Raw genomic sequence first — 13,373 nt, 5'->3', positions numbered from 1 at the left:
GGTTTTTAAGCCAGACTGGTTGTATTCACTTTGTGGAGATTTTTTTTCCTTGCCCATATATTTGAAGACTTTTTTTCTTTATCATAGATATTATTTTTTAAATAAAGTACCTGCCAAATAGTAAACCAATTTAATCTCCAAAATCTGATGGCATTAGTTAGGATGTTGGTTTTGCTATTGAGACAAATAGCCATAGTTCACAAGAGCTTAAACATTATGAAAGTTTACTGCTCATTTATTTTATTTGATTTTATTCATGTAGAAGTTTCTCTGTTTTTAAGGCTTTTCTCCATGAAGTCACTGGAAGCCCAGACTTAATCTACCTTGTTGCTAATCACCCTCAATATCTAGCTTCCATATTCTGGTCTGAAAAGCTTATTCCAGTTTTTGTCATTTTATCCCCACTCCAACTACAGAAAGAAGAAATACAAAGACATGGTTATTCGTGTTAAGGGCACTGACTAGAAACTGTACATGTAACTTCTGCCCATATGCTATGGAACAGAAGTTAGACACATAACCACACTTAGCTGTAGGTAATCTTGAGAAATATAGTCTCTCTATGGGGAGCCATTTGCTCAACTAACATTTTTTTCTATTGATATAGAAGAAAAAGCTTAGGTATTAGGGGCAAATAGTAGGCTTTGCTACAGTCTACACTTTACGGCTCTTAAATATCCATTTGCAACCTTTTTCTCATGTGCTGAATACACTTGCGTCTCTCACAGGGAGTCAACCTAAATGTTCTATCCAGTTACTGTATCTTACTCAAAGTCTAGAATCTCTGGAAAATATGCAGTCCAACCTGTTAGGTCTGAATTTGGTTTATCATGGGCCAAGAACCTCTAAACTAAAAGAAAAATTATCTGTCTCCCTTCCCCCCTCCCCTCCCCACCTCCAACACACAAACGCAATATGTAATAAAACAAGAACATACCAACAAGAAAACATTCAGAGCTGTAGCAAAAAGATGCCTAATGGGCCTCAGCACTCCATGCATCTGGGGAGGCTGCCCTGGGGCAAAGTACAATTTCTCTGTTGGGGAGGTGGTGGGTGAGTAACAAAGAGCAATTGTTTCTGTGTTAATGTAGCAGATGTGCATCTTGTTCTTGATGTCTATCCCCTGCGAGATCTTCAGGAAGTCATTGAAGGTGACTCCTTCTTACACTTGATCATGCTCCATCTGCCCCATGCAGATGCTAGCCACCACCATCATGGCCCTATCTGCAATGCATTGAGCAGAATCCTTCTCCTTGTGGCAATTTCTCAAGACCTCTTTGGCCACATTTTCATATTATTCCAGGGTGATGTGGACATTACATACGTGTAAAACAGAAATCTCAGCTTTCCTTTCTAGCATACTATACCTGCTCTTTCTCCTTGGTTGTATGGACAGGTCAGAAGTATGACATGATGGGTCAGGAAGTGCGAAAAGTTGATCTTGTGAGCCAGGCAGATAGACATTTTGCCAAGGTTCCTGTTACTGAAGAAGTCATGATGTATTTTGGATAGCATCTGATTGAGTTCCAGGTCCGGGACTTTGTTGAGGTCCTCTTTAGGAATAGTGGGCTGGTCTCCACTTAGCTGCTCAAACCTCCACTTGAGCCACTGGATCTGGTCTAATGAGAAGCCCGTATTGCCCACAAGCTCAGTCACTTCCTCAGACTCACAGGAGACTCAGAGATTTTTCCAAAGAAGACATAGAGATGGCTAACAGATACAGAAAAAAGTATCCAGCCTCACTAATCATCAGGCAAGTATAAATCAAAAGCACAATGAGATGCCATCTCATATGTGTTAAGATGGCTATTATCCAAAAGGCAAGAAATAACAGTGTTAGTGAGAATGTGGAGAAAAGGGAACCCTTGTTCATTGTTGGTAAGAATGTTATTTTACATTTCCCCCACAACATAGAACCTGGATGGTGTGACATACTGAACCAGTCTCAATGATGACCCCATTTGTCAGGTTGACAATTCAGCTGATTAAATCAAGATCCGAAATTTATATGACAGGATATAGAGAATACATTTTATGATGGTGAAGAGATAAACAGCTTATAATCACAAATACCAGACAAAAAGTTATTTGATAGTTTTGTTTAAGTGATAATACATTTTAAGTAAATATGAGAAATAGAAGCAGATTACAAATGGAGTAGAAAGGTATTCTTATTTTGAAACTTAGAAATAATTCACCCTTAAAAGGAAGATCTAAAAAACACTATTTTGGAATTAGACTTTTATAGATTTTTATTTATAGATACTGTTCTCCCTAAGAATGGAGACCTCTGTAGATTTTTGTTTATAAATCATTTTGCTTCTACCATCCCTTTAATATTTTATGGCAGCATGGTTAGGCTTCATCTCCTGAGAAAAGCAGAACAGTATAAAACCTAAGAGTACTGACTCTCCACCCACATTCTGGATGAATGGAAAAATGAAGGTGGAAAATCAGTAAATTTGGAAGTCTGGTTTTTTTGAAATTGAGACCAAAGTGAGACCAGCCCTGCTACTAATTTCTCTGCCTTCTAAATTGATAAATGGCATCGATCCTCGCAAGGTTATAATATATCAGCAGCAGTTTATGAAAAGATGACAGAATCTCTCTTTCAGAATATTCATGTCCTTTTATTTACTCATTGCACAAAATGTTCTTCATGTATTACGTTATAGATGAACTTTAATCTGCTAGGTAATGAATAGCATTCCCTTCCATGGAATCCTGATCAGATACGTTGGGAAGAATATTAAATCTCTCACTGCATATGGATTGGGAATTAGTCACAGTCATTTGAATCTTTAAAAGGTGTAAAATAAGTAGGGATTGGATTAACACTTCTTTATTCATTTATATATAAATCATACATTTATTGAGTACTTATTCTGTGCCACGCATTTTGGTAGATGATGAACAGAAGAAGCAGTATTTGTGCTCTCAAAGAGCTTGGAGTTTTTAGAAAAATCATGATTAAAAAGTTTCAGAATAATGGAATCAACATTAATACAGAAATACTGTATTATAGGGATGGATACTTAAATAAGAGAACACTCACTTCTGCTCTGGAGAAAAAGAGCTCAGAAAAATAGTACAGGGAAGAAACGATACAGTATATAATTTAAAATGCCAACTTAAAAGTTAGTTTAATTATGTGGGTTTATACTCTAGAATATGAAAAGTAGAAATAAAATAGCTTTATAAACCAAAGATAATATTAAAATATCCCAAATTAAAGGGAATAAAAATAGTCTAAAAATTACTATTATGAGAACGCCTGAATCATGGTCCTGAATTTAACTAAATGAGAGAATGTGTTTAATTTGAAGGGCCAATCTGTGCAAGTTTATGAGTTTACATTTTGGACATTATAGAAAGCTGGTTCATAATGAGGAAAATGGGCAAACTTTTTTTGACGTTATTCCACAGGTCTTTGTTCTTCGATCAATTTTGTTAAGATATCAGCATTTAGTTTTATTTTTCTCCTTTAAATAAGTTAATTTCCCCCCTTTTAGTTGTTCTTTTTTTCTTTCTTTTTTTTATTACTATGTTATGTTAATCACCATACATTACATCATTAGTTTTTGATGTAGTGTTCCACGATTCATTGTTTGCATATAACAGTCAGTGCTCCATGCAAAACATGCCCTCTTTAATACCCATCACCAGGCTAACCCACCCTCCACCCCTCTAGAAACCTCAGTTTGTTTCTCGGGATATTTTCTATTTGATTTATTTATAGAATGTTTAGTATGTTAGAGTTAAATATGATATTTATTTATCTTGTTTTAATACTATAGAGATTCTTGATATGTAGGTTGACATCATAAATAGTATTGTACATTTTTTTATATTATTTATCTCCATAAAATTTCTGTCTTTTCTCTCTTTTCATTCTAAGATTCCAAATACACGCATGTCAGACATTTTCACAATACAAAGCCATATATTACATTGTTTCTATTGTTTTGCCTATTTTCCATAATTTTGCCTTTCTGTATTTCTGTCCATTATTTTCTAGTCCACTGATATTTTCTTCAGCTGTGTCTAATATATTTTAAAGCCCATCTATGGAATTGACTGTGATGCTCCTTTCAGCATCTAAAAATTTGTTGAAATCTCTTTGTTCACTGACAAAATAGATCCTGTTCTCTTTATGTAAGTTTTACTTCAATAAAAAATTTTATTAAAACTTAAGCCCTATGATATCTCATTTCCTTATGAAAAAAATTTCATTCACCACTGAAATAAATGGCAGTGTAAGACTTTGAAATTATATTTTCATAGGTAACTTGGTGGATTTTGTTGTAATAATATAGACAGCTTTTCTGCAATTCATTAGCATTTCTCAACTTTCCATTGTCATTATTTCAATAGTCAGAAGTTTTATTTTTAACCTCCGAAGTTACATTGGACATTGTTGAATAAAATTTAACATCCTTTGAATTCTGTTTGTATGTTTGGTACCTGATATGTAAAATGTTCTTAGTAAATTTTAATGTTATCTGATAGTATAATATTGAAAAGTACTATTTTGTGTATTAAATTTGAAAGCTTAATAAAGTAGATAAACAACACTTCATATTTTTAAAATAATAACTTGAATGGATATGTCTCATTTACTTTTAGGATCTGTGCATATACATATATACGTGCATATATGCACACATTATATGTCTATATAATGAAGATATATAAGTTAACAGCTAATAGGATCCACAGGATAACTTTTTTCTTTCTGTCCTCTTAGTGAGGATAATTTGCTATCACGTGATTTATGCACCATTGTTCTGATCCAATCTAATGCTTACCTACCATTTTATCGTATGTATTTATTTCAACAAGTTTTCAATTTGAATAGTATGTTTGAAAAGTCAAAGTAGGAAGAAAATAAAATTTAGCAAGCATTGATTTAAAACAAAATGTATTATTTTACATTCCAATTCCCATTCCAATTCTATATAGTGATAGTAAGATCTAATTAAATTTGAAATCATAGTCTCCTTCATTTACCATATTTTGTAACCATTGCACTTATTAGTCTGATGTATTCAGTCTGTATTGGTCCAAAACTTCAGGAATTCTCTCTGAAAGGAAATTCAGAACTGAACATGTTGCTAATTAAAACAAAACAAAACAATTCTGAAAAATAATTTTTTTGTGCCTATTTCTTAGATGTTATAGAAAAATGTTACTTCTCTTCCCACTGCAAAGAGCTTAAAATATGATTATGGAAATAAGACTAAGAGTGACAATAAAGTCAAAAAACTAATTCCAATAGGATTTGAATCTAATCAGTTTCATTGTGTTTTAATTGTACTTCTATATTGGAAGAGCAAAATAGTAATACCAAGTCATATATTATAAGTATTAAATATCTCTGTGAAGAAGTTCTGGGATTCAAATTTAGACCTTGCATTTCAAAAGACAGTGAGGAATTTATAATCTCTGAAATCATATAAATCATAAAGATAAGGCTGGAAGGAGACAGAAAGTGGAAGATAAACAGTCTAGTTTTCTCACAGTTTATAATCAGTACTCATTTTATGATCAAGTATCAAAGTGATAAAAGTATAAAATGAGAATGATTATTTAAAGATATAAAAGTAGATACTAAAGAAAATAATAGAGTTGAACTCATCGAGTAGGTATTTTGCTCACTTCTCCTTCTTGATACTTACAAGAAAAACTCTCTCCTTCCCAAGACCAAGCTTATGGCCAAAGGGATGTCAACAGAAATGACTGCTGTCACTTCCAGGCTGACATATTGAATTCCTGATGAAGACTCTTCCATGATCTCATTTCCTGCAGAATGGACCATAGAGCATTGTGTTGAGAGGTAGGCGTCATGAGACTGAAGTAGCCTGGGATTCTAAGCTGCCACATAGTGAACAGCTGCTTTGGAGAGATGCCCAAACTGTAGGGAACTTTGAACAAGAAATAAACTTTGTTGTGATGAGTCACTGCAAGGTTGTATTCTTCTATACCACAGTATAACCTAATCTTTTCTGATTGACACAAAATAAGCAGTGGTTGGCACCAAGTAGAAGAAATCTGTTGAGCCTGTCTGAAGATTTAGATAACTAAGTATACTGCTAGAAGCAATAGTCATAAGGAAGACCACTAGAAAATGTATTAACATTCCATATTATCAGGAAAACAACATAAACTTCCATAAAAGAAAACAAGCATTGCTTATACAGTGAAATATTAAAAAGAAGCAGTGGGAAAAAATAAATAACATAATTAACCAAGCATATATATCATTTAAATAAATGTATATGGGCTTACTCAACCATTTAAAATAAAAGACTCTCTATTAGAAGAAAGAACAAAATCTAATAATATATTGTATACAAAATATGCACATTACAAAATAACCCAGAAAAGCCAAATATAAAAAAGATAAAGTCATTCCAGGAATATGCAAATGAACAAAAACCAAAAGGTCAGGTTAGTAATTTTAAATCAAAAGAACTTAAATTTGGGGCAAAATAATTAAATAAAAAAATAACAAATAATGTAATTTATAATGAAGATTAAATGAAGATTATAATGAAAATTAAAGAGACTACTCACTCACAAAGTAATACAGTCATAGAACCCATAGAGTCATCAGGAAACCCAAGGAAAAACAGAAACACATTCATAACAGAAAAGTTAAGTTTTTCTTTTTCTTTTATATTAATTGATAAAACAAAAATAAATATGCAAACAATCTAAATAATATTATCAATATGTAGTATAATTTTTAAGTTTTTGTACACTGACAATAAAAAATACTCCTCTTAAAAATGCCAAAATTTGGCCATGCATAATATTACAAAACACTTAAATCAGCGTTGAAAAACCAAACTAATGAAGCCTACACCCTTTGATTTAACTTAAGAAAACACAAATTATATAGGAAGTTATGAAAAGTAATAATGTGCAAACCAAAAATATACATATACATTTAGCAATTTTGAGATGCAAGTGTCATAAAATTAACCCATTTCAAGTATACAATTTCAATGCTCTTTAGTAACCTTATCGACTGATGTAATAACTACCATAAATTAGTTTGAGAACATTTTTATATCTCCCCAAAAAAGATTCATGCCCACTTATAATCCAACCTCATTCCCATCCCCATGCCAGTCTCCAGTCCTGGTATCCGCTAATCTACTTTTTGTCTCTGTGAAATTACCTTTGTTGGACATTTTATATAAAAGGAACCATACAATATGTAGTCTCTTGTGTCTAATTTCTTACACTTAGAACAATATTTTCTGAAGTTAATCCATAATGTAGTATGGCTTGTAGTTCTTTCCTTTTTATTGCTGAGTGGTATTCTGTTAGATATACCACATTTTGTCTATTTATCAATTGATGGACATTTAGGTTGTTTTCACTTTTTGGCTATTATAAATAATGCTGTTGTGAACGTTCATGCACAAATATTTGTGTGTGTGGATTTATGTTTTTATATATCCTAGGAGTACCGGGTCCTATAGTTATTTATGTTTAACTTTTTTTGAGAAACCGCCAAACTGTTTCCAAAGTGGCCATACTATCTTACATTCTCCCAGAAATGTATGAAATGTTTTATCTCTCCACATTGTCTCCAGTGTTTGTTATTATTAGTCCTATTTCTGAAAGTTCATCTAGTTGGTAAGAATAGTATCTCATTGTAGATTTAATTTACATTTCTTTGCTTATCATCTTGTCATGTACTTATTAGTTCCTATATGTGCTTTTGTTCAACACCACCAAGCATTTAATCCTGATTATTATCTACCTGGAGATAGCATCAGATGCCGCAGGTTAAGAGCTCAGTCCTGTAAGTCAGCCCTGTGCCCCCACTTCAGAGGTCAAATGCAAGTCTGGGTTGTCATCTGTGCTGCTGACCAACCAGCTGTAGATAGGACGTTCCCCTCCTCAGGTTCTAATTTGCTAGAGCCGCTCACAGAACTCAGAGAAACATTTTACTTACTAGATTACTGGTTTGTAAAGAGATATAATTTAGGAACAGCTAGATGAAAGAGATGCATAGGATAAGTTACAGTAAAAGGGTTGAAAGAGGACTTCTGCTGCCTCCATTGGGTTCTTCTTTCCAGCTGGTCTCTTGGCTTAGGCAGAAGTCCCCGAGGGCAAAGCATCCCTGGATGGGAACCAAAACTACCCCCTCAAGCAAAACTACCCCTGAGCCAGCAAGATTTGCCCCTGACTGACTCCATGACAGTGATCAATTTGACCTTTTCTGTCTGTCTGCACAGACCCATTCACCTGTTCCCTACATTTTCCTTCTATAAAACTGGAGGTATAGTCAGCATTCTGGGGACAGTCTTTGAAATGGCAGTCTGCTGTTTTCCCAGTGTTGACCTCACTGAAATAAATTCCTTTCTTGTTGCACCACCACTCATTTTTCACCATTGGATTTCATCAGTGGTGAGGGGCCAAATCTGGTCTTTTTAGTACACCTGGAACCAGGTGCTCTTGCAACCCGGCACCCCAGCTTCCATGTTCTCTGGGTGCCCCACTCTCTCACATCTCTATGTGTTCATCAACCTAGACGCTCTGAAAACCCCATTCCATTGGGTTTTTATAGCAGCTTCATTACATAGGCATAGCTGATTAAATCATTGACCATTGTTGATTGAACTTGATGTCCAGCCCCTCTCTCCCCTCGCTGGAGGTGGGGTGGAGAATGAGCCTGAAAGTCCAACCCACTAATCACATGGTTGGTTCCCCTGGCAACCAATCTCCATCCTTAGGTTACCTAGGGCTCCCTAAAAGTCACCTCATTAACATAACAAAAGACACTTTTATTTCTCTCTTAGGAAGTTCCAAGGATTTTAGGAGCTCTGTGCCAGGAACAGGAAGTAAGAACAAATATGTATTTCTTATTATAAATCACAATACTGCATTACTTAATTATGTATCTTCTTTGGTGAAATATTTGTGAATATTTTTTGCGATTTTAAATATATATATATATATAATTGTATATGCTCTATATACTATATCATGTATACAAATAGTATGTGTAACAATTATTTGCATGTGTATGTGTATATAACACATGGAAAATAATTAAAATCTCCCTCTCTAAACTTATAGAATAAAGCCAAAGCTTTTTAGGAAGAAAACTCGTGGTCTAAGATACTTGTATCAATGGAAAGAAAAGAGTGAAAATAGATGAGGTAACTATCCAACTCAATAAATTAGAAATTACAAAATTAACATAAGAAAAGCTGAAAAGAAACAATACATGTAGACAGAAATAAAGAAGTTATAATAAATAAATTAGTAGACCTAATAAATCGATGATCCATTTTGGGAGAGAAAAACAAGACAATAAAATTTATAAATGATATTTTAAGCTAAACAGGTGAAAATCAATAGCATGAAAATACATGACATACACACTGATAACAGCAATAATCACAGATATAGGGATGTTAACTAAATCGTGTGAAACTAATTTTCTCCATTTTATGCCAACACATTTGAAAACCTAGGTGATATATAATTTTTTTTCTTTTTTAGGAAAATATAAACTGCCACCACCAATCACAGAACAGATAGATAATCTGAGCAGATAATCTAAGCCATCAGAGTAACAGATGGATCAAAGAACTATGCTCAAAAAATGGACTGTTTCCCAGAGTCATTTATCAAGAAACAATTAATTTCAAAGCTATTTAAAATCCTCAAGAGCATAGAAAAAAGAAGAGAGCTTCCAACTTTTCTATGAAGGTGACAAAATACTAACACCAAACAGTGATAAAAGATACACTCCATCTGCTACATCGTCCCCTGCTAGCCCCAAACACACAAACAAATGAATAAATATAAAGAGAAATCCAGACCAATCTTACCCGGGAATACCAATTTAGAAAAACGTTAAATGAAATTTAGCAAACACTATTCAGAAGCATATTAAGCAAGACTGGGTTTTATTCCACATATGCACCTGTCCTGCTGTCTCCTTTACCGTGACCGCTCCTACGTACCAACATCCACAACATTTTGGCATTTAAATCCTATTTATTGATATTTGATGTTTATTCATTGCTAGTCGTGGAGTGTTTAAAATACCCCAAAATACCCAGGTAACTCTTAGGTGTCTTTAATCACTGTCTGTCTTCAGTAAATGACTTCGTGGTAAATGTTGATTCTCTGATTCTTTTGAGAAGTCTCAGGACTGTCCAGTGCTATATTCTCCTTTGCATTTTATATTACTGTTCACCTCAGTTTTGTTTTGTGTTTGTGAGAAGGAATAGACATTTTCCTGGAGGAGAAATAATTATTATGTCCTTCAGTTCTATACTAAGTATTTATTTTTGTATACAATTTATTTAACCAATTAGATATAAAGTGGTAGTTTTGCATTAAACATAAACTCAAAACATCAATATAATATTTAAATGTTAACATTTTTTTTCAAATGTTAAGAGTAAACGGACCAAAAAAAAACAAAAACAAAAACCCCAAAAAACCAAACCCTGATTCAATGAGTGGTCATCTCCAGAATAGGATATATTAACACTAGTACATCTAGAGCAGAAAACTGCCAATCTTCATTTTACCTTAATCTATATCTAACACTTCTATATCTCTCTTTCTATAGGGCTATTATCTAACTATTTCCTTGAATTTCCTTCCTACTCTCACATAAGAGTTAAAAAGCGGTTCAGGATAAGCTATACATTCAGATTCCTTTCAGAAGGCAATGGGCAGCATCTGATTATCTTATGAATGGAGGTAAATGCCTGTCCTGCTCAGCAGAAAAATACCACAGCATCAGACCAATATATCATGGTGTAATAAGAATGTAGTAATGATGTATGGCTTTTATATGCATTTTCTGTTCTTATTGAAAGAAGTATGAGACTAAAATAGGTGCTGTGGAAGGGCACTAAAAACATGGTAGTTCTCTCTGGGCTTTGCCTGGACTAGCCGAAAGAGGCCTAGAGAACATGGAAGCCAAGGTGTTGGGAAAGCACCTCATTAAAGACGGGCTGCCCAGAGAGACGGAAGGACACTGCAGCTTTAGAGCAGTGAAGCTGCCAGTCCAGACTTACAGGAATTCACATACCTGAAGTCTGGAACAGTCAAACCAGCTTGAGGCCATCTATCACCATAGCAGTTAGTGGCCGCAGGGGCTGTTTGAACCTTAGATTTCCTGGAGAGAGTACAATACCAGAGTGACTACATCACAGAGCTTCTGACCCTGAGATCCAATAAGTAGTTGTTCATAAAGCAAGGATCAAGAGGTTTGGTTCTCCCTGGGCATTTGGCTCTGAGGGTGAACAGGCATTCATTAGAGAGATAAGGCTCAAGTTTGAGAGATCGGTCTTAAGTATCAGCAAGAGCCTCTCTGAGGCCTCCTAAAGCAAAACAGCAGGCCACCCACCACAGTGGAGAGGGCTCAGAGAAGGCACAGCTGTGGCCGTCATAGAAGGCTAGGACCAAGGAAGAATGCTATTGTAAATCTTAGTGAATCCAAGAAAGTAAAAATGTACTAGGGGAGATAGTGTTAAACACTCATTCTTCCTATTCCTAAATAGACAATTGGCTTGTTTTTGATGGATTTGAGCAATATTTCATTTCTAGCATCTCTAAAGAATTAGTCTGCAAATTTTAAAGTTTATATTTTGAAAAACTTGAGAGCTAGAAAGGATTGTAGAGATAATGTATTCCATCACATACCCACAAAAACCACTTCCAAATGAGAAATGTGACACTCTGGGAGATTTTCTAACTTGCCTACAGTCATGAGTTGTAATGAAAGAATTAATACTCACATTGCTGATTCCTAGCACAAACTTAGTTTCATTATTATGCAATATAGAATCCTTCTGCTAATAAAGAGTTAATTTGCTAAATAAAATTTCCAGTTTATTTCCATTTTTTAAAACATTAACAACTAACGGTTTGCTAATTTAAGCTGGCAAGAACACACATTCTTTAAAGAATAAAAGAAAAAGCTGCTTATGGATATAGATCATGGATACTGACACCTTCTATATGATTATATAAAATATGTATAATGCCACTATGTCTGCATTGCATATTTAGGGATCTATCTATATCTACCTATATAGATAAATGGATAGAAAGATGTACAGATAGATATGGATATATGTAGCTTTATATGTAAACAAATATATGTAGGGATATATATATATACACGCACACATATATACATATAGGTCTTCCTTGAAGATATAATTTGTGGATATATAATTAGCCCTATTTCTTTGGAGCTCCTCAGCTATAGCTACCTTTACCTACTGGCTCACCAGTTCTAAACCCATACAGAAAGATGGCGCTGGAAAAATCATACTACACTGGAAGTGAGATCAAACACTGCTTGGTGTAAAGCTTTTGGATTTAAAAGTCTCAGGGTGTCTTTCATGTCTACAATGAAAATCTTGTTTCCTGCCTGCTTATGGGTGAATCCATTCATATTATTAAACAAATCAACTTTTTAAAGAAATATATGTGTAGAGAGATATATATAGGGAGTGAAATCCTTTTCTAAGAACATGAGAAAGGGAATGCCATTTTATTTTTTTTAACTCAAGTTTTTTTTTTGTTTTTTGTTTTTTAAGACTTTATTTATTTATTTGACAGAGTGGGAGAGAGTGAGAGAAAGCACAAGCAGGGGGAGCAGTAGAGTAAGAGGGAGAAGCGGGCTCCCCGCTGAGCAGGGAGCCTGATGTGGGGCTGGATCCCAGGACCCCAGGATCATGACGTGAGCCGAAGGCAGATGCTTAACCAACTGAGCTTTACCAACTGAGCCACCCAGGCGCCCCTGCATTTGATTCTTGATAGGAGGTGAGAATTCTCACAGAGGGCACAGAATTTGCAATTTCTAAAGCTGTCAAAGACATAATATAGGGTTATATATCCCCCCACTCAGCATGATGGTTGAGAAAATGGCAACTCTACTTTCCAGCTCTACTGATTTTCTGACAAAGAATACTTCATTATAATAAAAACAACTTGGAAAATATAAGACTGGTAAATTAAATTGTTTCCTTATATATGTCACCCAGGAGCTGAGCAATTTGAAAGTTTGTCTCAACTACTTAGCAACTATTTTTCTTATTAGGCATTCCTTTTATTTTTATTTTATTTTCAGAACACTTAACATGAGATCTTAGCATACTCTTTTTTTTTTTTTTTGAGAGAGAGAGAGAGAGGGAAGGGCAGAGGGAGAGGGTGAGAGAGAATTCTAAGCAGGTTCCACTCCCAGCGTGGAGCCTGATGCAGGGTTCAGTCTCAGAGCCCTGAGATCATGACCTGAGCCAAAATTAAGAGGTGGACACTTAACTGAGTCACCCAGGCATCCCAGCATAATGCCCTTTTGATGTATTAATTCA

General features: G+C 34.6%; 1 pseudogene; it reads right to left on the bottom strand.

The window, feature by feature from the left end:
• Positions 1–395: 395 nt before the first annotated feature.
• LOC114213746 (calcineurin B homologous protein 3 pseudogene) lies at positions 396–11,761 on the bottom strand (annotated as a pseudogene).
• Between the last annotated feature and the right edge of the window lie 1,612 nt (positions 11,762–13,373).

This window comes from Eumetopias jubatus, unplaced genomic scaffold (assembly GCF_037043125.1).
Source record: "Eumetopias jubatus isolate StellerSeaLion01/CBP00866 unplaced genomic scaffold, mEumJub1_p1.0 scaffold_4, whole genome shotgun sequence".
Lineage (NCBI taxonomy): Eukaryota > Metazoa > Chordata > Mammalia > Carnivora > Otariidae > Eumetopias > Eumetopias jubatus.
The sequence above is the reverse complement of the archived record's forward strand: the minus strand, read 5'-3'. Positions and strand labels throughout refer to the sequence as shown.